The sequence below is a fragment of the Lepidochelys kempii genome, chromosome 5 (assembly GCF_965140285.1).
Source record: "Lepidochelys kempii isolate rLepKem1 chromosome 5, rLepKem1.hap1, whole genome shotgun sequence".
NCBI lineage: Eukaryota > Metazoa > Chordata > Testudines > Cheloniidae > Lepidochelys > Lepidochelys kempii.
This window is the reverse complement of record NC_136384.1, coordinates 107,860,685-107,884,981: the sequence shown is the minus strand read 5'-3', so window position 1 is coordinate 107,884,981 and position 24,297 is coordinate 107,860,685.

Here is a 24,297-nt window from a genome sequence, read left to right as displayed (position 1 = left end):
AAAGACCCTCCCTGATCCTACTGTCTTCACTTCACAAACCCCCATCTGGTGCAGCTGCAAATGATGGAAATTCCAAACTGTGCTATACAATGAACAAACATGTTGTAGGTTCCAGGGAGTGATTATAGTTATTTCCAGCCAGGTAACATGTGGGGGATGGATAGCTCAGTGTTTTGAGCTTTGGCCTGCTAAACCCAAGGTTGTGAGTTGAATCCTTGAGGGGGCCATTTAAGGATCTGGGGCAAAAATTGGGGATTGGTCCTGCTTTGAGCAGGGGGTTGGACTAGATGACTTCCTGAGGTCCTTTCCAACCCTGATATTCTATAAATTTGTTTGCTTTCCTCTTGGGTTGTGAGAATTTTTTTGTTTAAACAGGAAAATAAATGGATATGATCCCTAATCCCTCATTCATTTACCTATAAACAAGAGCATTCCTGGAACATGAGTTTTATAATAGGCTAAGAGGAAACATTTTTGTGGGAGCTCCTAGGTATACTGTTGGCACATTATGAGTCCAGTAGTACTGACATGTTGCTGGTGTAGTATGAGCATTATATGCCAAGAATATGGGGCTGATCCTGCTCCCACTGAAGTCAGTAGTGAAATTCCCAGTGTTTTCAACAGTGCATAACCAGGCTTTTCAATTCTACTGTTGAATACTAAATCAATAATTCCTCCATTGTCCAAAATCTCTTTAAAATATTGATCACATGAGATGACTTGCATGACTAAGGAGAGCAGGCCTCAGACCCATATCTTTACACTTCCTTGTCCTTCTGTTTCATTCTCATTTCAGTTCTTCCTTATAATATATTTTTGTTTGTTTGTTTTGGTCTGTCCTCAGAATTTAATTGAATCAATTGGAGTTTAGATGGCAGTAAGGTAGAAAGCAGGTAGCTATCTTCAGCTATTGATACAATGGCTTCTAAACTATCTGTCCCTTGTTCCTGCAGCAATGATAGGAGCCTGGATAACAAACATTGGAACTGCATATTTATGAGCATACATTTGATTTAGTTGAAACCTCATAGGATAATTCACACCATTGAATGTTAAAATCAATAGTTATAACCTAGTTAGAAAGGATTGAGTGGGCAAAAAGGGAAGGGAGTCACTGGTACCAGAACCAGGGAGACTATGGGGTCATGCCCTCTCACTTTTTAACAAAAGAAACATAAGCGCAGAATTCATGTCCCCTGCAGATTTCCTCCCCCTACCCCTCTAAGGAATAATAGATTTTATGAGGAGGTGCTGCAATTACACCTTTGACCCACCAGGGGCTGCTCTGGCACCAGAAGAGCGGGCATCTGGCTCACGGCTGGAGCAGGGGCATTTTAACCTTGGCCCCCCCACTTCTACAAAGGTTCCAGGGGTAGTAGTACTTTGTCAAAAATGGCATTATCTCTTCTTGAGTCACTGATAACTCTGAAGAAAACTAGCTTGAATGTTTATCGATCAATGTCCTAACAAATAAAGCACAAGATGGGGAATGAGCTGCTGTCTGCCACAGATCACCAAATCACATTACAGAACAGGATGACTGGTTCTATATCCACCTATTTGTAATGTGTAGGGGATCAAAGCTGCATGATCATGGGGGACTTCAATCTGAGTGGCATGCTGGAGGTCTCATGCTGCCATTACAAAAACATTTGTGGAATTTCTTAACATTATAGGTGACATTTTCCTAACTCAAAAAGTGTTGCATTGAACATGGGGAGAGAGGATTCTTTATTAGACCCTGCCTTAAAAGATAAAGAGGAACTGATCAGAGAATTAAACATTTATGATAGCTTAGACAAAAGTGATGACTTGATCACATTTACAATGTGCAAACCAGATAAAATCCAGACCAGTAATATATGCATTTGGTATTTTAACAGGGCCAATTTCACAAAGTTGAAAGCAATTATCAGCCAAATCAGCTGGAGGATTAATTAAATAAAAAATGTGGATGGTAATTGGGAAAAATTTAAGAATATCTTAGTAAATATCTCAAAAATGGAGTCCCAGAATTTGAAGAAGACTGTTCCAGTCAAAGTCTGAGCTGGTTTGGAGGGGCAACTATAAAAAGAGAATATAAGACGGGAAGGTGATAGTAGTGAATATAAATAATAAATTAGGAATTGGAGAAAATGGATAAAGCAAAGGGATAGAAGAAGAAATCTATCGCCAGTTAAGAACAATTTGTAGGGTTTTTTTAAAAAATATATTGGGGACAAAAATAATCCTGACAATTGTATCAGTTCCTTGCTAGATGGAAATGGTAAAATTATCATTATGGCAGAAGTTGTAGAAGTGTTCAATAAATATTTTTTGTTCTGCATCAGGGGCTGGGGAGTGGTGGGGGGATGATAGTGTGTCATCAGATGGTGATACACTCTTTCCATTCCACTAGTATCTCTGGAGGATGTTAAGCAGAAGCTACTAAAGTTAGATATTTCAAAAATCAGTTAGTCCAAATCATTTGCATCCAAGAGTTTTAAAAGAGCAGGCTGATGAATTCTTTGAACTGTTAATGTTGAATTTCAATAAGTTATGGTGTACTGGGGAAGTCCAAGAATACTGGAAGAAAGCTAATGTTATGCAATTTAAAAAAAAAACAGGTAAATGGGGTGCATTGGTAAGTATAGCCATGCCAACCTGGCATCGGTTCTGGGCAAGATAATGGAGTGACTGATACAGGACTCGATTAATGAAGAATTAAAGGAGGGTAATGTAATTAATGCAAAGACACATGGGTTTATTGAAAACAAAACCTGTCAAACTAACTTTATTTTTTTTATAAATAGTGTTGATGTAATATACGTAGACTTCTGTAAGGCATTTGCCTTAGTATCTCATGACATTTTGATTAAAAAAACTAGAACAATATAAAATTAACATGGCACGCATTAAATGGATTAAAAACTGGCTACTGATAGGTCTAAACAAGTAACTGTAAATAGGGAATTGTAATAGAGTGGGTGTGTTTCCACTGGGTTCTGCAGAGATTGGTTCTTGGCCCTATGCTATTTAATATCATTGTCAATGACGTGGAATAAAACATAAAATGATCGCTGAAAATTTGCAGAGAACACAAAAATTGAGGAGTGGTAAATAAAGAAGAGGACAGGTCACTGATCCAAGAGATCCAGATTGCTTTATTAAACTGAGTGCAAGCAAACAATATGTGTTTTAATATGACTAAATGTAAATGCATACATCTAGTAATAAAGAATGTAGGTCATACGTACAGGATGGGTGACTCTATCCTGGGAAGAAGTGACTCTGAAAAAGATGTGTGGGTAGTGGTGGATAATCAGTTCAACATGAGCTCTCAGTGTGACGCTGTGGCCAAAAAATCCGGTGACGCATAAACTAGGGAATCTTGAGTAGGAGTAGAGAGGCTACTTTACCTCTATTTGGCACTGGTGTGATGACTGCTGCTGGAATAGAGTGTCCAATTTTGGTGCCCATAATTCAAGAAGGATGTTGATAAATTGGAGAGGGTACATGTACCCCTGGAGGTACGCAGAGGTCTTCCAGGGGGTGCATCAACTCCTCTAGATGTTTGCCCAATTTTACAACAGGCTACATAAAAAGCACTACAAAGTCAGTACAAACTAAAATGTCATTCAGATAATGACTTTTTATACTGCTCTATATACTATACACTGATATTTGTGTACAATATTTATATTCCAGTTGATTTGTTTTATAATTATATGGTAAAAATGAGAACATAAGCAAGTTTTCAGTAACAGTGTGCTGTGACACTTTTATATTTTTATGTCTGATTTTGTGAGCAAGTAGTTTTTAAGTGAGGTGAAACTTGGGAGTAAGTACGCAAGGCAAATCAGACTCCTGAAAGGAGTACAGTAGTCTGGAAAGGTTTAGAGCCACTGGACTAGATGATCACAATGGTCCCTTCTAGCCCTGGAATCTCTGAATCTTCACACATCACCAAGATATACAGATGAATTATAGGATGCATAGGTATAAGAGGATGCTGTGGACTGGCTTGCTCTCCCCAGAGCAAGTAACCAGAGTGGGCAGGGACTAGACTAAGCTTTGGCTTCACCTCTCCAACATGCTGGCAAGCACAGGTGAGCCAGTGGTGGGAGCTAATAATTTCCTGCTGGTGGAGACCAACAGGAAATTACTGACCCCTGGAGCACAGAGACATTTTTGTCCAGGGGGGGTCTGTAAGTCTTTGCCTCCAAGGGCTACTCATCCAATGATGCAGCTTAGCCACACCCCTTGCTTAAGGCTGAGCCTAAAGTCACAGTTCAGCCCTTTGTGAAAACTCTTGTTTTGCAACAAACACAATAGCATCTGAAACAAGAATTTCTTGCTTGCTCTTTATGGATTCTATTGCCTGCTTGTGTGCACACCATATTTATAATGTATGAGAAGAACTTAGTGAGCTAAATAGTCTACTGAATACATCATTTAGTGGTAGTGGTGTATGACTCAATAATTTGGGACCAATAATTGCTGTTCTCCTCTCAGCAAATCAACACAGGTTGAGAAACACAATTTGCCTAGGGAGGGCAAGAGGATGAGAACAACTTCTGCTTTCCACAGTGGTTTAGCTGGATCATTATCAAGGCTACAACCTGCTCTATGCACCAGCCACTGGATACAGAACACAGCTAAGGGTATTCAATCTATTGACTTTGAGGCTACAGCAATTTACACCAGCGGAAGATTTGGCATTCTGATTGTTACTGACTTCCACACGTATGTTGCCTCCTGCAGTCCCACGCGAATAGTCCTCCTCCTTTTACCCTAAGAATAATTCAGGCAAGTACTGCCCTACTGTAGCAGTACTTTAAACTAGGTCTGGTTGGAAATGCTTCACTGGAACCATTTTCCTTTGGAAAATGCAGTTATTTCAAAATTGAGATCCTTCACAAAATTGATGATTTTTGCCATAATTTCATTTGGGAGAAAACCTAAGAGAAAAAAGTTCTGACAATGTTGAACCATCCTATTTTGACACTCTTAATGAAATGCTTATTTGTTTTGGTTTGAAATGACTTTTTTCTTAGTTTTTTAATGTATGATAATAGACCATTTAAAAAAGTTGAAATAAGATAAAGTTTTGATTTTTGTTGAAATGAAATGTTTTGATCAAACCTAATATTTTTTTCAGATTTTTTTTCATGGAGAATGTAGAAACTTTAGGGTTTCACTTCCATTCAGAAACAAAGCAAAATTACAAAATCTCAAAATCTTTTGTGAAATGGAATATCTGTCCTCCTCTCAGCTCTACTCCAAGCATTTTACAATGAATGATATGCTGTCTGTATTCTTTCTGTTCCAAGTATCCCTCTGTGTAAGTGTGTCGATTTACTTCTGTACCAATTTTCTTAAATTGGTTTTCTTTTCCAGAACAAAAATCATCATGCATTTTGCATAGCTGTTCCTGAACAGAATACCAAGATCATAATTCAGTTGAGAGATTTTTTTGCTTCCATTCATAAATCATTTGAAGTCTGCTCTTTTGTCAGCAGAACTCTTCAACTGAATTATGTGCTGCTACTCAATCAAGGATCATTTATATCATATTACCCAGTGATGGAACTCACTTTGTGATAAGGCTGAGCTGCGGTCTGCATAGTCCTGCTTTTCAGAGACTTGCGTCTCAATAATCAAAGTTAGCATCCAGTTGAAACTTAGCACAGTTGATTGTCATCTGAAGCGCCATAAAAATGTCTGGTTCACTCACACATAATAGACTACTCTTCACATATACTTCAATGCTAACCTTTGCTTCTTTTAGCACACCAAAGACCATTTCAGATTAGCTGTAATATTCAGAAGCTTGGAGGAAAACATCTTGTTTTCCTGAATCACTTAACAAAATTATAGCCAGTGTAATGTATTGTAAACCCAGTAGCCTACAGTGTGAAGAGCAACTGGATACATAATAATATTATGAATATTAATGTGGGTATAGAAAACATAGTGGTTAGAATTGGTATGAATATCATTATAGGGAGGCCTGGTAGCATTACCATGTATTATTCCATTATGAGACCCTGTTTTCAGTTGTTCATAAGTTTGCCAAACATGAACCTGAAATTGTGCTGAAATTTTCCTACATGTAATATGGGTTGACACTCCATCATAGACTAGAAAGGGCTAAAGGCCCAGTTAATCACATTCACTTCACCTGTGCAATAATTACTTTTCAGCCAGAAAGGGCAGCACTAAAGAAAGATCAAATGATAACTTGGACACCTGGACCTTATATATGTGCTTAGAGAGTTCACTGAGGACGTAGGAAGTCACAGGGAATAGACAGACTGGTTTCTGTGAAGGGCCTTAGTGCCAAAGACTATGGAAGGCTCAAGGCCAAAAGAAAACTCAGAGTGGGTGGGGCTAGTGCTTGATACCAGGGCTGGAGAAAGAAAGTGGAATCCCAGAAAGGGGCTAAGAACAGAGCCCAGAGGTTAGGCTGATTATCTGGACTGTATGTGGACATTTTGTTACCCAATAAGGGATCTGATCTAGATGTTTCTCGGCTGGAGGACTGACTTATGCACAAAGGTCAATGTCATACAGGGGGTGCTAGAGTGGAAGAACCCCTGCCCATAACACTACGGCTGGCTGTATTTTTTTTAATGTTTCAGTGAAAATGATCCAGGCACTTCTGAGAACTAGGCTAGGGAAAAGTACAATGTTTTTTCCATGTTAAAATAAATTATTGAGACTTTTTCTTTGCCTAGTTCTAGCTCCCCTATGCTTTGGAGTAGGCACTTGAAGTTTCGCAAGAGGTGGGCTTTATGTCAGGGATATGCCTTTTCTGGTCCTGTGAAAATCTGCTCAAACTTGGCCAGGTTATAAGCCTTTGAAAAATTGCAGTTTGCACATGCTCAGAGGACTCCCCCCTTTCTAGCAGCTAAAGATATTTGAAAATTTCATTCTCACTAAGCATTCTTGAGTCTCTCTTAGGTCCTCTTGCTGACCAGACAACAAATGTGCCAGCCCCCAGAGTGACTGAGCATGTTCCATCCCAAGGATACAGGGATGAAGCCAGACTTTCCCTGTAACTGCAGCTCCCAGCTGCTGTGGGCCAGGATGTGCCCAGAACTGAAAACAGGAAGCCTGTTTCTCCCGTGCTCTCATGCAACATGGAGGAGGAACCTGCCTGACTTGAATGCAGAGTGGAACAAAGGAAAATAGCTGCACCATGGGTGAGGAAAGGGAGTAGATTAGGACAAAGAGCTTGGTGAGACTGGGACTAGATGGGAAGACAGAAACTGTGATTGGGAGTTGAGTTGAGGGGAGAGAACTGGGACTGGCTGGCCAAGAAGACTGGGTGCTGGGTGGAAGGGGGCTGACTGAACAAGGAGACTGGGAGCTAGCGGGAGGAGAAACTGGAATTGGGAGCAGCTGAGGGAAATGGGGAGGAAGGACTGTGAGCCTCTTGGTAATGGCCTGGGGAGCAGTGTGTGAAGGGGGAGATTGGGAACCAGTGACTTGGACTGGATAGGGAAGGACAATGGAACCAGGACATGGAACCAGTGATGGGGAAGACACAGGAATGGGACAGAGACCAGATGTAGGGGGTGGGGTACAAGGAGTCAAGCTGTGGGGAGTGGTGTGGGCAGGGAAGGGGCAGGCAGAAGTGTATGCACCCAACACACTCCCCTCCAAAGCCTGGAATGGAACCCAAGTTTCCCCATCCTCTGATGTCAGCAAATATAGGTAGAACCCATAGGCAAAGTGTACCTCATTCCCCTCTGTGCTGGTCTCCATAGAGGATGACAACCTACTATTGAAATCAGTTACTCTATTAGCTCAAATGGCAGAAGTCTGTGCAATGGATCTAGAGGTTCCAACTCTGCCGATGAGCCATGTGAGTTTCTATATGATACCACAGTTTTCTCTCTTTAAAAACCTGGGAAACTACACAGGCATTTCCTCCTCCACCCAAAAGTCACAAACAAAAGCCCTAAGCCTGCAAGTCAAGCACTGAAAAGTTAGGAAATGCCACAATTAAGGTTGTCTTTGAAACTTTACTGTGGGTCTCCTTGAGCATATGCATTTTGATAGTCTTTAATTACCTTTACAGGAAGAAAATAGTGGGTATTGAAGGGCTGAAAGCTGAAACCAGACACATTCAATTAGAAATAAAGCTTACATTTTTAACAATGAAGATGATTAACCATTGGAACAAACTACTAAAAGAAGTGGTAGATTATTTATCTTCTGATGTCCTCAAAGCAAGCCTGCATGCCTTTCTAGAAGAGATGCTTTAGCCAAATGCAAGTTATGCTTTATTCAGACAAAAGTTATTGGGTTGAATAGAGGGGTAACCGGATGAAACTTAATGGCAGTCATTCAAACTGAGCTCCATCCTGCACCATTGAAGTTTATGGGAGCTAGGTCACTGGATCAGGACTCCAGAGACCTTGGTTCTAACTCCTGATTCTGCCACTGGCCTTCTGAATGTCCTTGAGCAAGTTACTTCACCTCTGTGTGCCTCTGTTTATCCAGCTGAAAAAGAAAGAATGATGCTGCCCTTCTTCTTACAGCATTTCCCATTCATATGTCATTGTTTTAACACAGCTATTGACTTCAAGCATGATCAGAGCCAATGTCAATTCAAAATTATTCCAATACACTGACCCACATTCTTAGGTCTATAGGGTTCCTCTCAAAGTCTGGTTATTACCTGAGCAGTAGCTTCCAAATGGAGTAATTACTGTTCAAACATGGCAACATCTATGACTCTTAAATGAGCCAAGTGTCTCTTTCCATGCTCAGTTAACCTGTCTTTTACTATAAAAAGTTAAGTGCTAACTTGATTACAGTCTATAAGTATCTACATGAGGCACAAATTTCACAACGGGCTCTTCAGTCTAGTAGAGGAATGTATACCATGATCCAATGGCTGGAAGTTGATGCTGGACACATTCTGACTGGAAATACTGCATCATTTTGTAACCATCAGAATAACTTATCAATGGTCATGATGAATTCTCTATCACTGACAATATCTGAACCAAGATTGGATGTTTTCTTCCTAAAAGATATGCACTAGGAATTATTTAGGTTGTTCATGGTCTGTTACACACATGTCAGACTACTTGATCACACTGGTCCCTTTTGAGGTGGAAGTCTTTGAATTTAAGGAGGTTTATCACATTCATTCTTGTTTCTAGATGAGCAAGAGCTTACTGAAAGCAAATTTTGAATTTATAACTGCAAATATTCACACAGGAACTATGCTTCCCTGGCTCATCCAGTCAGGAAGAGAGAAAGATGTGATCTGTATCCAATCAAAAGTAACCAACACACTCTGAATCTGAAATATTGACTACTCACAATGAATTATTTGTACGTAATTTACAGTGCAAAAATTATTTCCCAAAATATAGTTTAATTCTTATTAAATTCATACATATATAATTTCACAGGTGTGTGTGTGTATATATATGGCATCATCGTACATATGGCTAGTTAATCATAATAAATCATACCTTTTCTTTTCCCTACATTTTAGAAACAATTACTTTTTTTTTAAATGAAAGAACAGCATTGATAAGACATGTCTTATTGATATTTTCAAAATATACCAAAGTCTATTCAAAACAGCTCCACAATTACTGCAGCACAATCCCAACACCTACAAGTCAAAAGCAGAAGCCGAATCTGTGTGACAATAAATATGATTTTTTTTCCAGAAAAATCAACTCTTACTAGTGAAAATAATACACATAAAAGAATTAGACTGTCAAAGCACAGATGTATTTAATTTTTCAGTTTTACGTAATCCAAAGACTAACAGGGAGGAGAGGGTCTCCTCTTCGACTGAAAAAATCTGTCCATCCTGGGTTTTTTGTTCTGCCTGTTGGGGTTATCTATGTGAGTATTCCTCACATGGGGAAAGACTTTGTGTGGTTCTGCTGATCAAAATTCTTTTCATTGTGCTAATGCTGTCTTCCTTCATGTCACTGGAGTTGTTATTTATTGATTATGCTGACAGTGGAAATAAAGACAGAATTGTTTTACATCTCAGATGAGAAAGGGTATCGTGATTCATCATCCACAATCAGATTTCAAATTATTCCTCAATTTTGCTTCCCTGTGAAAGCAAATATCTAACACATTTAGATTTGGGAGACTGTGTGGGATTATTTGTCTTGCATTTCTTTTAAATGGGGCAGTGTCATCTATAAATCCCACTATGGTATTTGGAATATCTTGTAAAAGAAAAAAAAACATATTCAACGTAGAGATATTAAGAGATCTAACATTTATTTTAAATGTGAAAGGCTGATTTGCAGATAAGAATATGAAACCTCTGAATGCTACTTCTTAGAAATGTTTTTCCTCATTCCCAGACATTCCAAACCATGCAGACGTGTGAATGCACAAATACACTTGACCAGAAAACTAAGCAATACTTGGCCTTGATATGCGCTGCAATGTGAATAAAACCCTACTTATTTTTTTAAACTGTCAAGGCCTATTTTTATTTTATTTTTTATATAACCATCCACATACATGACCTATTTTTCTTGGGGTTTTCTATAAATGGCATAGCGAAATTGAGATAAAACAACAGGCCCAATACCCACTCTTCCTCCTCCTCCACTGACCAAACAGTTAAAAACAAAGGCCAGTACCTGGCACAGAGCCCATTTGAACTAAAGAATTTCAGTATACTGGGATTTTCCCATGCATATAATATGCTATGTACATTGTTTAATTAGGCATAGAGAGGACATATTGTTCCATAGAGATGTATTCACAAACTCTGAAAAAGCAAAACTGAAGATTGGAAGAATAATAAAATGTTTAATAATTTGTACTTTCTCGTTAGATGGATCAGGCCAAAATTAGCCTTGGATTAAGTGGTTTTAAAGCTGAATTTGCTTCAACAGTTGTAGCAAAATTAAGGAAATTAACAGAAGATTTAAAGAGCCAGCAGCCTGGAATACTTAAATGTTGTCACATGAACCAGTCCTCTGGAGTAAAGTAAATTTGTATAATGCAATCTAAATTGTTTAGAGGAAGCAACAGGTTGTTCTATAGCTGGAAGCCATTGATATAACACAGTTTCATTCTTCTGATTAACATGTCATGATTTATTTAAAACCGACATCAGCTGGTGTTTTTCTGAATGAAATCTAGACATGGACATAAGAATTAAATGAGGATTTTTTTAAAGTAAAATTGTTTTCAGATACACTGTAGTATATGAAATTATTCCTCTTACAGAAATTATTCTATAAAATTACCAGTGCTGTTTTGTTTTCCCATTAGACATCTTGAGAAGCTGAAAGTGGAAAGCAACCTCTGCAGCACTGTTCTTTATTCACAATACAGGAGGTTTTTTCCTTTGGTTTTTACAGTAGTATGGGTACTTGTATTATTACAGATCTAAGGCTAATTCATCTGAAAGCAGCATTAGAGTATCATATTTTGCCCATAGTGTTGGTTTTGGAGATTTTTAACAAAGCCATCCATGTAGGAGCTAAAAGATTTTTTTTCCATGTACCCCATGCACAAAGATCACAGAATGTATAAGGTGCTGCTGAATCAAAATAAAATATTTGATGGTTTACTTACAGGTAAAGTTTGTATATTACTAATGCATTGGCCTTGAGGGGATCACTGAGTACAATAACTTTATAAACACACAATCAAACACAGTACAAAACTATATTGCACTAACTGCCAGTCTTCAATGTATCAATGTATTAAAAAAACTGCCATAAACTATTGATCTGTGGGACAATGTACCCATCAGATAGGCCCCAATTTAGCAAAGCACTTAAGCATGTGCTGACTCATTTCCTCTTCCTCTCTTTCCTCTTTGTAGCCTGATTGGTTATTGGAATTATAAAAAATATTTATTGAGGTGCAATATGGTACAAATAACAGATTTGTTACTCAGATAACTACTTAGAATTAACTAAGAAGATGAAATTGGTGAAACACACACAAACTTATGAGTGTTAGTTAATACAGGCAAATGAAATTGAATTAGAAAAATCAATATTTATAAGAATAGGAGAAATACCGCAAAGATTCCTTCATTGTTCAGACTTACAATCTTTTATTGTGAAGACTTACAACCTTATGGAGAAAGATTACAAAGAAAGATATGAGAAATTGTCAATGGAGCACATCAGAGAGTTGGTCGTGATTCATTTTACACCCTTTCAGAGACCTGATGAAGCTAATCTTAGGGAGGGTACCCAGACATTTTATACCTATTTTTTTATATAATCATCCAGACACATGACCATATTTGACCTTTTCATTGTCATAATAAACTGTATTCCTGCCCCTTATCCATATGTGGTATTCCAAGTAACCATAATTAAGCTTCCAGTTACTAACCTAAACAGTTTGCACCAATCAATATTTTAAAATAAGTCTTATATGTTAATATGGTTTAACTGCCTAGCAACTATATTGCAAAAGGCCCTCAAACCCTATTTATGCAATCATACAGGGTATCTGTTTTTCTATGATTAACTTCCTTGCCATTCTGCATGAAAGTGAGTAGTTTATAACCTTGGATCAAATCTTTGCAAGCCTGTCACACTAGCAAACACTACCTTATACTGCAGCAAAGCCTAATATTCTTATTATATTAGGATTCCTTACTTGCTTTCAATGTACTTCACTTTAATAACACTATAAACCTATTAATATTATAATGTATTAGCAATATATCCCATAGCATAACAATAATCAAATTCATTTCCTGAAGTTGGACAGGGTCATAGGTCAATGGCCAACAATGCATTCAGAGTTAAGTACATGTTTAAATGTGCAATAATCTTCAGATGATTTTAGTGCTGTCTAATAAAGGTCTGTGTATGTTTCCCATATAAGGCAAAATTGGATGATTTTATATTTGTGATAAAGTGTTTTTCCTCACTGTTACAGATGACATCTGAAAGTGCTGACTTTGCCAGAAGCAAAGGGTTATTTAAAATATTTTTCATGAAGAAAAACAGAGACCTGTTTGATCCACAGTTCTGTGGCCAAAGAATTTGTCAAAGAATGCACTGATGGACACATATGCAGAATCCAAAATGTTATTTTAAAAAAAATTCTAGATTGTATGATTTCAGAGCAAACCTTCAAACCATGAATCAATTATAAATTGGTGCAACTTTGTCATCCTATTCAGCTCAGAAACCTTATGAAACAATACTTTAACAGAGGTGTAGACTGCTCCCATTCATTTAAATGAAATGATAACTGAAATCTAATGATGATTAAATAAATGCCAACAATGCTAACTGCTGATCATTTTACCAGAAGCATTCAGGTAATGTGTTGATGCCAGAATCCCTAACTCCCTCCCACCCTTTCCAAATTGCCAGAAAAACCCTACTATCCTTTACACGTGACAATTATTACAATGCTATCATGTATCTTCAACGTAACATTCTGCTGCACATTAAAGATTCAAGCTGAGATTTTTCAAAGCCTCCCAAGGAAATTGGATGTTGTGTTCCCATTGAAATTAATGGGAACTGAACATCCATATCTCCTTAGGTTGCCGAAAGGAGGGGCAGTGAAAAATATTAAATTTAGTGAAACTGCCACAGAATTTCCATCTAGTTGTGCAAAAATGTCACAAAAACTATATTGGTGGTTAAGCTTGTTGCAGAGTATATAAAGCCATCACTGGTGTAACCAAGAGCACAATTTGGCACATGGTACTTTTATGGAGCAAATATATCTACAGTAAGTTGAAATGGAAACTCTTACAATAAATGAAATTGTGCTATATTTGCTGATTTTCAAAATCAGCTGTAATTAACTTACATTGAATATTTTCACCAAGGCAGCTGGTCAGAACTTCCCGTCTGAGACCAGCATGAAAGTAATTTGATGTGTGTATATGTTTGGCTTCTTTGTACTGAAATAAATAATTTCACAATATGTTGCATATCACATAAATGCCAGATTGTGTCACCCTTACTTATGCAGCGTACATACTATTTACCTGCCTGGAGGATATCTCCTATGATACATCATGGTCTCCCTCTTCCTGAGCCACCACAATATATCATAGGAGTTCCTGGCACTGGTGCATTATAGGAAATATAGTCCAGCTGCGGAACTCAGCCCATGGAAAATTGGGAAATGGGACACCCAAACTGTAACTCCTTTGATGCACTTCAGTGACATTTCTGAATATCTATATCTTTATCTATAGATAGATATAAGTCAAAATTTGTCATGGAAAGCAGACACTATTTGGGAAAAATTGTTTAGTCAAAACTCAATTTTCTGTCAGAAAGCAATTTAGACAGAAATTTTTTGACCAACCCTAGATAAAAGCAATGACGGTAGATGATAATATTTCATCTTGCATACTGTCGCTGCCAATCTTTACATGTTTTTCAAATGGTGTAGCTGCCCGCCCACCCCTGTTTTTTTAATGAACATAGACACCTGGGAAAGCAGATGAAAACAAGTTAGGACAGCCATCAGCATGTGAACAGTAGCTCTCTGTTGAATAGCTTGCAAGTACTCTGTGGACCACCAGTGGTGAATGACTAGAGTTTGGAAACTGCCCATGTGGAAAAAGCAAACAACAAAAAATGCCATGTCTTTCAGGAGTTGGAGTTCACACTACACAGTTTAGTAGCATAGTGATTGCTATAAAGCTGTGACACAGCATCACTGTCAATGAAGAGGTTAGGGACTACACAGAAGATATTGCTGAGTTTCTAATCTCAATAGCGGTGGTTAGTTACTTCTAAGCTTTGTAGTGTTAGACCAGGCTGCAGCTGTTGAAATTTCATACTTTGTAGTGGCCAATAGTGAGCATGCAAATATTTATGCTAAGATGAGAATGTTTGGAAAAGTTCTGGTAGATCAAAATTACTCTTATCTAGAAACTGTTTATGAAAGATGTACCATGGCTACAAAATGGAACGGGTCTGCATTTTTGCCATAACAGATTGAAATCAACGGAAAGACTCCCAGGGAAACTAGATTGGGCAATTGTTATATTATTCATTATTAGTGTAGTAGTTTATTTTGCAGAGACTCCATTTAGCAGAAGCATCTGAGGGGTAGTTTTGAGGCTATTCTGTGCTATCTGAAGGGATGCTATGATTTGAGAGGTTATACTACAGGGAATGAGGAGGTCTTCTGTTTCTTTGAAATTCTACATAGATTGAGGTGGTATATCATAAAAAAACAAACAAATGATCTAATGTGAAGAATCAGATACAAATTGATCTTCCCCTAATGGAATGATTTTTTATTATTATTATTTTTATTTATTTTTATTATTTATTTTAGGAAGCTTCATTTTCAGCCATGCTATGAAATAGCACAAGTATCCTGTATTCTACATTTATCTTTGCCAGAGTTATGCTATTTGACCATGTGCGATTATAGTTTCCTTTGAAACATATAAAAATTAAAAGATTTTACTTTTCACTGTAAAGCATCTCTTGGTATAGCTGGAAGAAAATAATAAAATTTGTCTCCTTGTCTTTGTTATTCTCTGTTGCCTTACTTATTAGTACTTTTTGAAGAAAGCCATGTACAAGCTAAGTACAGTCTTTTTTAGCTTTAATTTAGCTGACATAACGCTGGAAGTGGTACACTGTATATCGGTCATGAAGAGATTGCTCAGGAAAAAAAAGAACACTTAAATAATAAAAACCTGTATTATAGAGCACCCTGGGGAATGTTGTACTAATCCTTTCATCATGTTAGGGAGCCTGGTGAAATTTAGGTAGGAATAAAAGTATTAATAGGTTTTACCATCGAGTAACACAAGTTTCACCCTGATTCAGGAAAAGACTTTCTGTCAAAATATTATGCCATTTCTGTAGTTTGTGGCATTTATGGTGCTCATAAAACTGTAGATCCATAAAATATCAAGTATCAGAGGGGAAGCCATGTTAGTCTGTATCCACAAAAACAATGAGGAGTCCAGTGGCACCTTAAAGACTAACAGATTTATTTGGGCATAAGCTTTCGTTGGTTAAAAACCCACTTCTTCAGGTGCATCTGAAGAAGTGGGTTTTTTACCCACGGAAGTTTATGCCCAAATAAATCTATTAGTCTTTAACGTGCCATGAAATATCAAAGAAGTTTTACAAAATCAGCCTTAAGGAGCAATTTAAAATCAGCTGGTAAAATGAAGCTGCCTTAGTCATTTTCAAGGAAGGTGAAATACAGGAAAGAAGTTAAATGGAAGGAGATTTTTGGCTCCCCAAATGCCTTGACTCCATACATTATACCTGTCTGTTTATCCTCCATTTTTATTACTGTAGTGCAGGTTTAGGCTCACAGGAATTATTTGAATAAATAAATTTGGAAGCTTTAAACTTTGACTTAAATCAAGTGTCAGCACACTGTAAATATGTGTCAGGGTAATTTTTAAATCTATGTTTAGTTAGATATTTAGAGATTGCATAGTGTATGCCCCAAAATGTTCCAAGAAATAAGTTTTCAGTTTTCTGTATGCCATTGCTGAGATCCCTCAGAACAGAATAGTTTGGAGACCCCAGAAAGCTTAATGTTGTGAGGTGCAGCATTAGAACTGCATGCTCTCTCTGGGGAAATTCTAGTCCTTACATCTAAATGATTTAAGGCCTTTTAAAGCACAATACCTTTTTTGGTCACATTCATCTTTCAAGAAATAGTAGTTCCAGCAGATCTACAAATGCAGAGTGCTTAGAAGAATGATCCCAAAGATACTGAAAGTCATAACTTTGTTGGTTAAGGTTTAAGAAAATGCCAGATTGTGCCACAGTCTATTGTTCATTTGTTTGTCTCCTAACAAATAAAAACAATTGATTAACCCTTTAATATTACAGTACATGACCTTCTGCAACTATTCAATATTACAATGCTCTCTCCCACTTGTGTGCTGTAATCACAAGAAGAGCCTGGGCACAGAGTACATAACGAAAATACACTCTGGTCAAAATTTAGATAGCCCAGGTAATCTTCATTGATTAGATAAACAGCTGCTTTTACAAATTGTCTGAAACAGCTGCAAGTGGCCTTTAAATTTATATCCTATTTCTCACTAGGTAAAGTACTCTTGATTGCAGGACTGTGAGAAGAAATTCTCTCTCTCTCACACACACACACACATGGACAAAAGCATGCTATATGTTCTTGTCAAAATCTTGCCTGAAAGAGGTTAAGGTCAAGATTCAAGGCCTGAATGGTCATTTAAAAAACAATGAGATGGAGCAGTAATCTTCAGCATCTCATGCAGCTGGAAAAGTACCAGGAGCAGACATATTATGTGCCTGGCATGGCTGTCAGTCTAGGAGAAATATGACAGAAAGGCATAACCCCATCCCACAATTGATAAAAGAGACACAGATTGGGATGTTTCCAGAGTCCCATGTGGTGGGTTTTTTATTTCTCAGAGGGGATTGTAATGGGTATTTGGACCCTTGACTTGAGCAGCCAGGAAAGCAGATGGACCAATTACCCCTCCACCTGTGACTAAGGGGGCTAATTAGCAACAGGTGTCATTAAAGGCTGCAGAGCAGGTAGAGAAGGGTTGCTGCTAGGGAAGCTGAGAGTAGCCTTGAGGAAATTCCTCAATAGCTGGCTTAGAAGAAGTTGTGCAAGGAGACAGAACTTCAGGGTGGGAGTCTGTAGTCCTGTGGGAGACATGGGCAAACAGGGAAAAGGTAGAAAAAACAGCCCAGGGAAGTGAAGAATGGTGAGGAGCAGGGCTTATGCCTAACCTGTAGTCCCTGGCCTGGAACCCAGAGGAGTGGGAGGCCTGGATTCCCCTCCCCCTCCCCCAGCAAGAGGAGAAATACGTGTCTCAGGACTAAAAAAGACAGAGACTGAGGAGTCCCCGGTGGGGGCTGAAGGCCTGGCATAAAGGCCAATAGACTTTAAGTATGTTCTTTCTGGACTCTTCAGTTATGCTGGAAAGAGACTGAACTGAAAGGTGACCTTGCTGAAAGGTCAGTGTGTGGAAGCTCCAGATGGCTGAGCACTGGAGGACACATGACAAGCAGTGCTGCCGTGGAAGAACTTGTAATGCCATGCCCTGGCAAGAGAAGGCACTTTGGTGGGGAGTTTGCCCTGTGAGAGGGATGATCTTGACCATTAAGTGTTTGTTCTTAAATGTACCGTGGCCAAAATCTGTTTTCACCCAACAACTCATGGATATAGAAGTTCCTAAAGATAATAGCTCGCTGAAGTTCAAATAGAGAGGGCAGCAGGCAATGGGGAGAGGGCACAGGTGGGCTTTGTTCCCCTGTACCGTACAGAATTCTACTTCACATGACCTTTATCCATAGCAGTTGTGGGGGAGGGGCATGAGCCCACATACAACCAGAGGTCCCCCCTAACCTTCCCTGCCCCCATACGCATTCTGTAGTATACAGGAATTGTTTTAGTTAGCGTGAGCTACTAGAGGTTTCACAATCTTCTGAGTCCCAGACGTCACCATGTCAGAACAGAATATGTAGCTAGGCCTTGCATACTATTTCTCCCTTTCTATTAAAAAGGGTAATTGTGCCCATGTGGTTTCTTCAAATTATTATTGATGCGTAAAGGGCAGAGAAAGCATAGTTTTAGATAAGGGATTCCTGCCTCTGAGCTAGAGTCCAGTGTTAGGATTGCCAGGTGTCTGGGCAACCGGAACACCAGTCAAAAAGGGACCCTGGTGGCTCCCTTGCCTGGTGGCTCTGCATGGATCCTGGAAGCAGCAGGATGTCCCCATTCTGCTTCCTACACACAGGGGCAGCCACAGGGCTTAGTGTCCTGCCCCAAGTGCTGGCTCTGCAGCTCCCATTGGCTGGGAACTGCAGCCACTGGGAGCTGCAGGAGCACACCTACGGACAGGGCAGTGCACAGAGCCACCTAGCTGCACCTCTGCATAGGAGCTGGAGGGGACATGCTGCTGCGTCCAGGAGCTGCTTAAGGTAAGCCCTGCCCGGAGGCTGCACCCTGACCCTTTCCCACCCACTGAACTTCCTGCCCTCATCCTCCTCCTGCCTTCTGAACCCCCTCAATCCCAGCCTGGAGCATCTTCCTGCACCTCAAACCCCTCATCACCAGCCCCACCCCAGAGCCCACACCCCCAGCCAGAGCTCTCACACCCCCTGTACCTCAATCCCCTGCCACAACCTGGAACCCTCTCCTGAATTCCAAGTCCCCCAGCCCCCTCTTACACCCCAAATCCCTCATCCCTGTCCCCACCCCAGAGCCCTCACCCCCTCCCATATCCCAACCCACTGCCTCACCCCGGAGCCCCATCCCACACCGTGAACTCTTCATTTCTGGCCCCCGCACCTCCGGCTGGAGCCCTCTCCCCCTCCTGTACCCCAACCCCCTGAGCCAGCCTGGTGAACATGAGCAAGTGAGTGAAGGTGGAGAGAGTGAGTGACGGGGGAAAGGAGTGAGTGGGGAATGGGGCCTCAGAGGAGGGGTAGGGTGGGGCAAGGGTGTGCGGTTTTGTGCGAGTAGGAAGTTGGTAACCCTATGTTCCTATAAAGGGCCAAATCATGTGCCTCTTCCGTGTGTGTGTGTATATATATATATATATATATATATACACACACATACATACACACACACACACACACGGACTGAAGAAGTCATTCTGTCAGGTATTACAATGGATAAAATATTTTCTGTTTAAATTTACGTTTGGTGGGGGGAGGGGAGGAAGTGCAGGATGCCATAAAAGGCAAGAGGAGAAGAGTACAGGACCAAGCTCCATAACCACCTCTGCACAGGCTACAGAACTGTGCCAGTACACTGAGCAGAGCCATGGATAGAGCAGACTGCACACACAAAACAGCCCCAGAGACACACTGACATCTTGATACACAAACTCTCCACTGGTGTTGTCAAGGTTCCTTCCCCACTCTGAACTCTAGGGTACAGATGTGGGAACCTGCATGAAAACCTCCTAAGCTTACTTTTACCAGCTTAGGTTAAAACTTCCCCATGGTACAAACTATTTTACCTTTTGCCCTTGGACTTTCGCTGCCACCACCAAACGTCTAACCGGTTTTATTTAATTAGGAAAGAGCCCGTTTGGAAATGTCTTTCCCCCCAGTATCCTCACCAAAACCTTGCACCCCTCTTCCTGGGGAAGGTTTGATAAAAATCCTCACCAATTTGCATAGGTGACCACAATCCCAAACCCTTGGATCTTAAGAACAATGAAAAAAAATTCCGTTTCTTAAAAGAAAAATTTTAATAGAAGAAAGAGTAAAAAAGAATCACCTCTGTAAAATCAGGATGGTAAATACCTTACAGGGTAATTAGATTCAAAACATAGAGAATCCTGATAGGCAAAACCTTAAGTTACAAAAAGACACAAAAACAGGAATATCCATTCCATTCAGCACAGCTTATTTTCTCACCAATTTAAAGAAATCATAATCTAATGCATATCTAGCTAGATTACTTACTAAATTCTAAGACTCTATTCCTGTTCTGTCCCCAGCACAAGCATAACACAGACAGAGCCAGACCCTTTGTTTCTCCCCCACTCCAGCTTTGAAAGTATCTTGTCTCCTCATTGGTCATTGTGGTCAGGTGCCAGCGAGGTTATCCTAGCTTCTTAACCCTGTACAGGTGAAAGAGTTTTTCCTCTGGCCAGGAGGGATTTTAAAGGTGTTTACCCTTCCCTTTATATTTATGACAAGTGTTCTTGGAGTGGTGTGGCTTCACACTGCCCACTTTGCAGGGCTGTGGCATAAAAGCAACAATGCAGCCCCAAGCCAAATAAGTGATATGTGCATTTTTAGCTTGGTATCTTTCATCCTTCTGACATGCAATTCACATTGTAACTAGGCTAGAGGGGGAAAAAACAGTGAACTGAGCTCCCTTAATTAGATGGTGGTTGAATTTTTTTCTGCTGTCAGAAAACAAGTGTATGGGTGCACCATGGCATAGTGATTAATGCCACTTATAAATTCAAGCATTCTGAACAGAGGACTATGAGCTGCAGTGGAACATCCGTATGAAGAGGGCAGCTGTTTGATCCCAACAAATATGGCTTTTAAAAATGTGTGAAGGCTGAATACTGAGATGACTCAGAGGATTAGTAATAGACTATAGAGTGTCTTCATGTCTGTCACTAGATCAAATCTAGTCCAGGTTGGCAGCATTTGAAAATAATTAGTATTTGATGGAAGTTTGATAGTGTGTATAAAGTAAGTCTAGTGGTTTCAGTCCCTTTCCTATTGTACAAGTGTCTACTGAATGCCAATTAGTGATGGTGCTTTTGTGATGCAGTGTGCCAATGGAATGTTGGGAGTAAGGACTAAAATATTCTTCCTCAACCCCCAACCTGGAGTTTAAAGAAGCTTTCCATGTTTATATGTGGGGTTTTCACCAGAATGGCTATTTCAAAGTCTGTAATAACTGGGTCAAATCTTTAGTGTAGACCAAATTTTAATCTTTCTGCCTCAGTTCCCCATCTGTAAAATGGGAGAAAATAGTACTTCTTTTTTCACACCATTTGCCTTTCTTGTCTGACAGTGTAAGCGCCTCAGGACAGGGACTGTCTGTTACGATGTATATGTACCACAGTGCGGCCCAGATCTTTAACTCTTCCAAATGCTGCTGTAATACAAATAACAGTACTCGAAGAATATCTTCCAAATGTTAAAATATTGATATACATATATGCATGTGAAAGGAGGTAATGGCATTTATAATTGCCTATTTCATATATACAAACTATTTTTTAAAACTACATACATAATGAAATATAATTCTCATGTGCAAAGGAGTATAGGAAACAATTGTAATTGTCCTAAAAATTCCCTAGGGGTTGCTAATCTCCTGCTGTCTAAATTAATATTTTATTTACACACACCTGTTTCTCATTGTCTCTAATATTTAGCTGGCATCACTTAAGTATTGACTTTTTTCCCCACATTTTTGCCTCTCTGGGGAACTTTCAGTGCTATTTGTGCTGTACCTATTCTGTGGATAAATAGAGGGTTCCAAGAGCTACATAGTCTACAAGTTGTGAGTGCAAAATTCACTTAAGAGAATTTATGTAAAAAAACACTATTTAATGTAAGGTGCAGAAGTATCTGCTGAAAACAGTGCAAAATGTATGGCACAAATGGCTAACACTGTATTATAAATGTACAACTTAAATCTGGTTGCACATATGGGGGGAAAATCTCCTATGTAGGCTACAGGATATAGCAGCATCCTATTCAAAGTACCATTTTATGAGAGCTTTGAAGCAAGGGTTGAAACAGAGGAGAAGAAATATTGAATAGATTTCTTGGCCAAGATGTTTCCCTCTGAATAGCCTTATCAGTTGAATGAGTGGATTTTACCACACTGGCAGATTTGTATAAGTGAGGCCACTAAACCTTGCTATCTTGTTTTGATGATATCATACATATGAAAATACATTAAAACATTTCTAACTCTGACACAGAGAAGACAAAAAGAAATGCAGCTTTCTGTATGCAATCCGCCACTAAAACCAGAGATTCCTTCACATGGTGTGGAGAAAACTGAGGATGACTTCCTTACAAGCTAATTGCAAAGGCATAGACACAGAGCTGCAATGAAATATTCAAGTCTTTGGACTGGAACACAAGTTAAAGGATTTGTTTAAGGCAATTCAAAACTTCATTTGACCAAAATAGCCCTTTTGAATAAGGGTCTTGATATGTGATAAATATGCATTTGTTTTGTGAGCTGAGCTGTCACATGAACTCCTTTCTTTGGCCTTCAAATTTCTGGATCTATTCTTGACCCTTTTGAAAACATCATGTTCAGAAGGAGCAACTTGAACATTTTCTAGTAAAAAACATTACTCTGGGAGTACGTCAGAGCAGCTGGCTAAGCCCATGAGAAGGTCCAGCATTTCTGCAGTCTGTATGGAGGAATGTAGATTTAGGAGTAGGGGCCTAATAGAGTTTGAGGAGAGGGGACTGTGGAGCCTTTGGGGTGTTGGAAAGAGGGAATTGAGGGCTAGGAAGGATGAATCAGGAGAAAACAGGTTGTATTGGAAATAAAAAGGAAGAGAAGGATGTGAAGAAAGGAGCTCAAAACATTCAGCTTTGGAAAAATCTTCTATGGAAATCTGAACTACCAGGGAATTAAACCCCAGTTAAAAGAATATAAGCAAATCAACATGGATCAAAGAATCCTCCAAAATTCACTTGTAGGAAAGTAAGTTTTTGAGGTCCTGTGCTGAGGCTGTGTTGGAAATTAAGAAAGATTTATTCTCTTCTACAACAGCATCCACAAAATCTCACCCTAGTTGACAACCATATTGTCTCTTCTTGGAAACAGTTTTTATGGTTCACAGGCAAAATCAATCTGATTTGGACTGTGTTGGCTTGTTTGTTTGAGCAGCTCCATGTCTGGAACAGAAAGATTCAATTACTTTTTCTGAGTTTTGGCTAGTTTTGATAACTTGAGGTGATGGTTCTAATGAAATTTTGGTGCGTAACTTGTGAGTTAGATGTTTAGGCCACATGCAGTTGTGTTGGAGCCACGAGCTCTGTGTAAGCTTGAAAACTTGTCTCTTGCCAACAGAAGTTAATCTAATAAAAGATTCTCACCCACCTTTAAGCCATATGGCTAACGAATCAAAACAGGGAAGTATTGTCTTTTGGGTCTATCCCTCCCTGAACTTTTTAACACTTTGCTATAGAATGGTAGAATTCCAACCTCATTTAAACACATGCTTGTTGAGTTTCTAGATAAGCAATCCTCTTGATTCACTGGTCATAACCCTCTGTCTAAATCCCTTCTTGTTAGGGTAGATTATCGAGGAGGTTGATCTGAAGCAACTTTGGAGTCATATAACATTTTGAGGTATTAGCTAGTTGACATTATTCAAATTTTGAATTTTGACCCCGGGGAGGGGACGGGGGGACACATGGGACTTTTCAACAATACAAACCCCTCCACCCCCCATTTTTTGACTAAATATTTGTGAGGAGGAAAATAAGTTTTTAATCAGTTATCTAGCTGGTCAGAATTTGTCAATCAAAAATAAATTTTATCACAAGTTTTTGACATTTCAATATAAAAAAAATTGCCACTAAGACGGGTCAGAAAGCGACAAAACTCCAACATCATTGTGGTGATTTCCCTCTTTTCCAGCCATTTCTAATAATAATCCAACCACTGGAAATTGTCCCTTCACTATCTAAAATATTGTGTTTAGGCATAGGACTTTAAATAAAACATTTAGAATGATCCATAACTTGGAATTTCTTTTCTTGTGACTCTTTATTTTAGCATAGTGTGGTTTGGGGGGCAATTTTCATAGAAATAATAGCCTGAAAAGAGGAGCCCATTATCTTGATA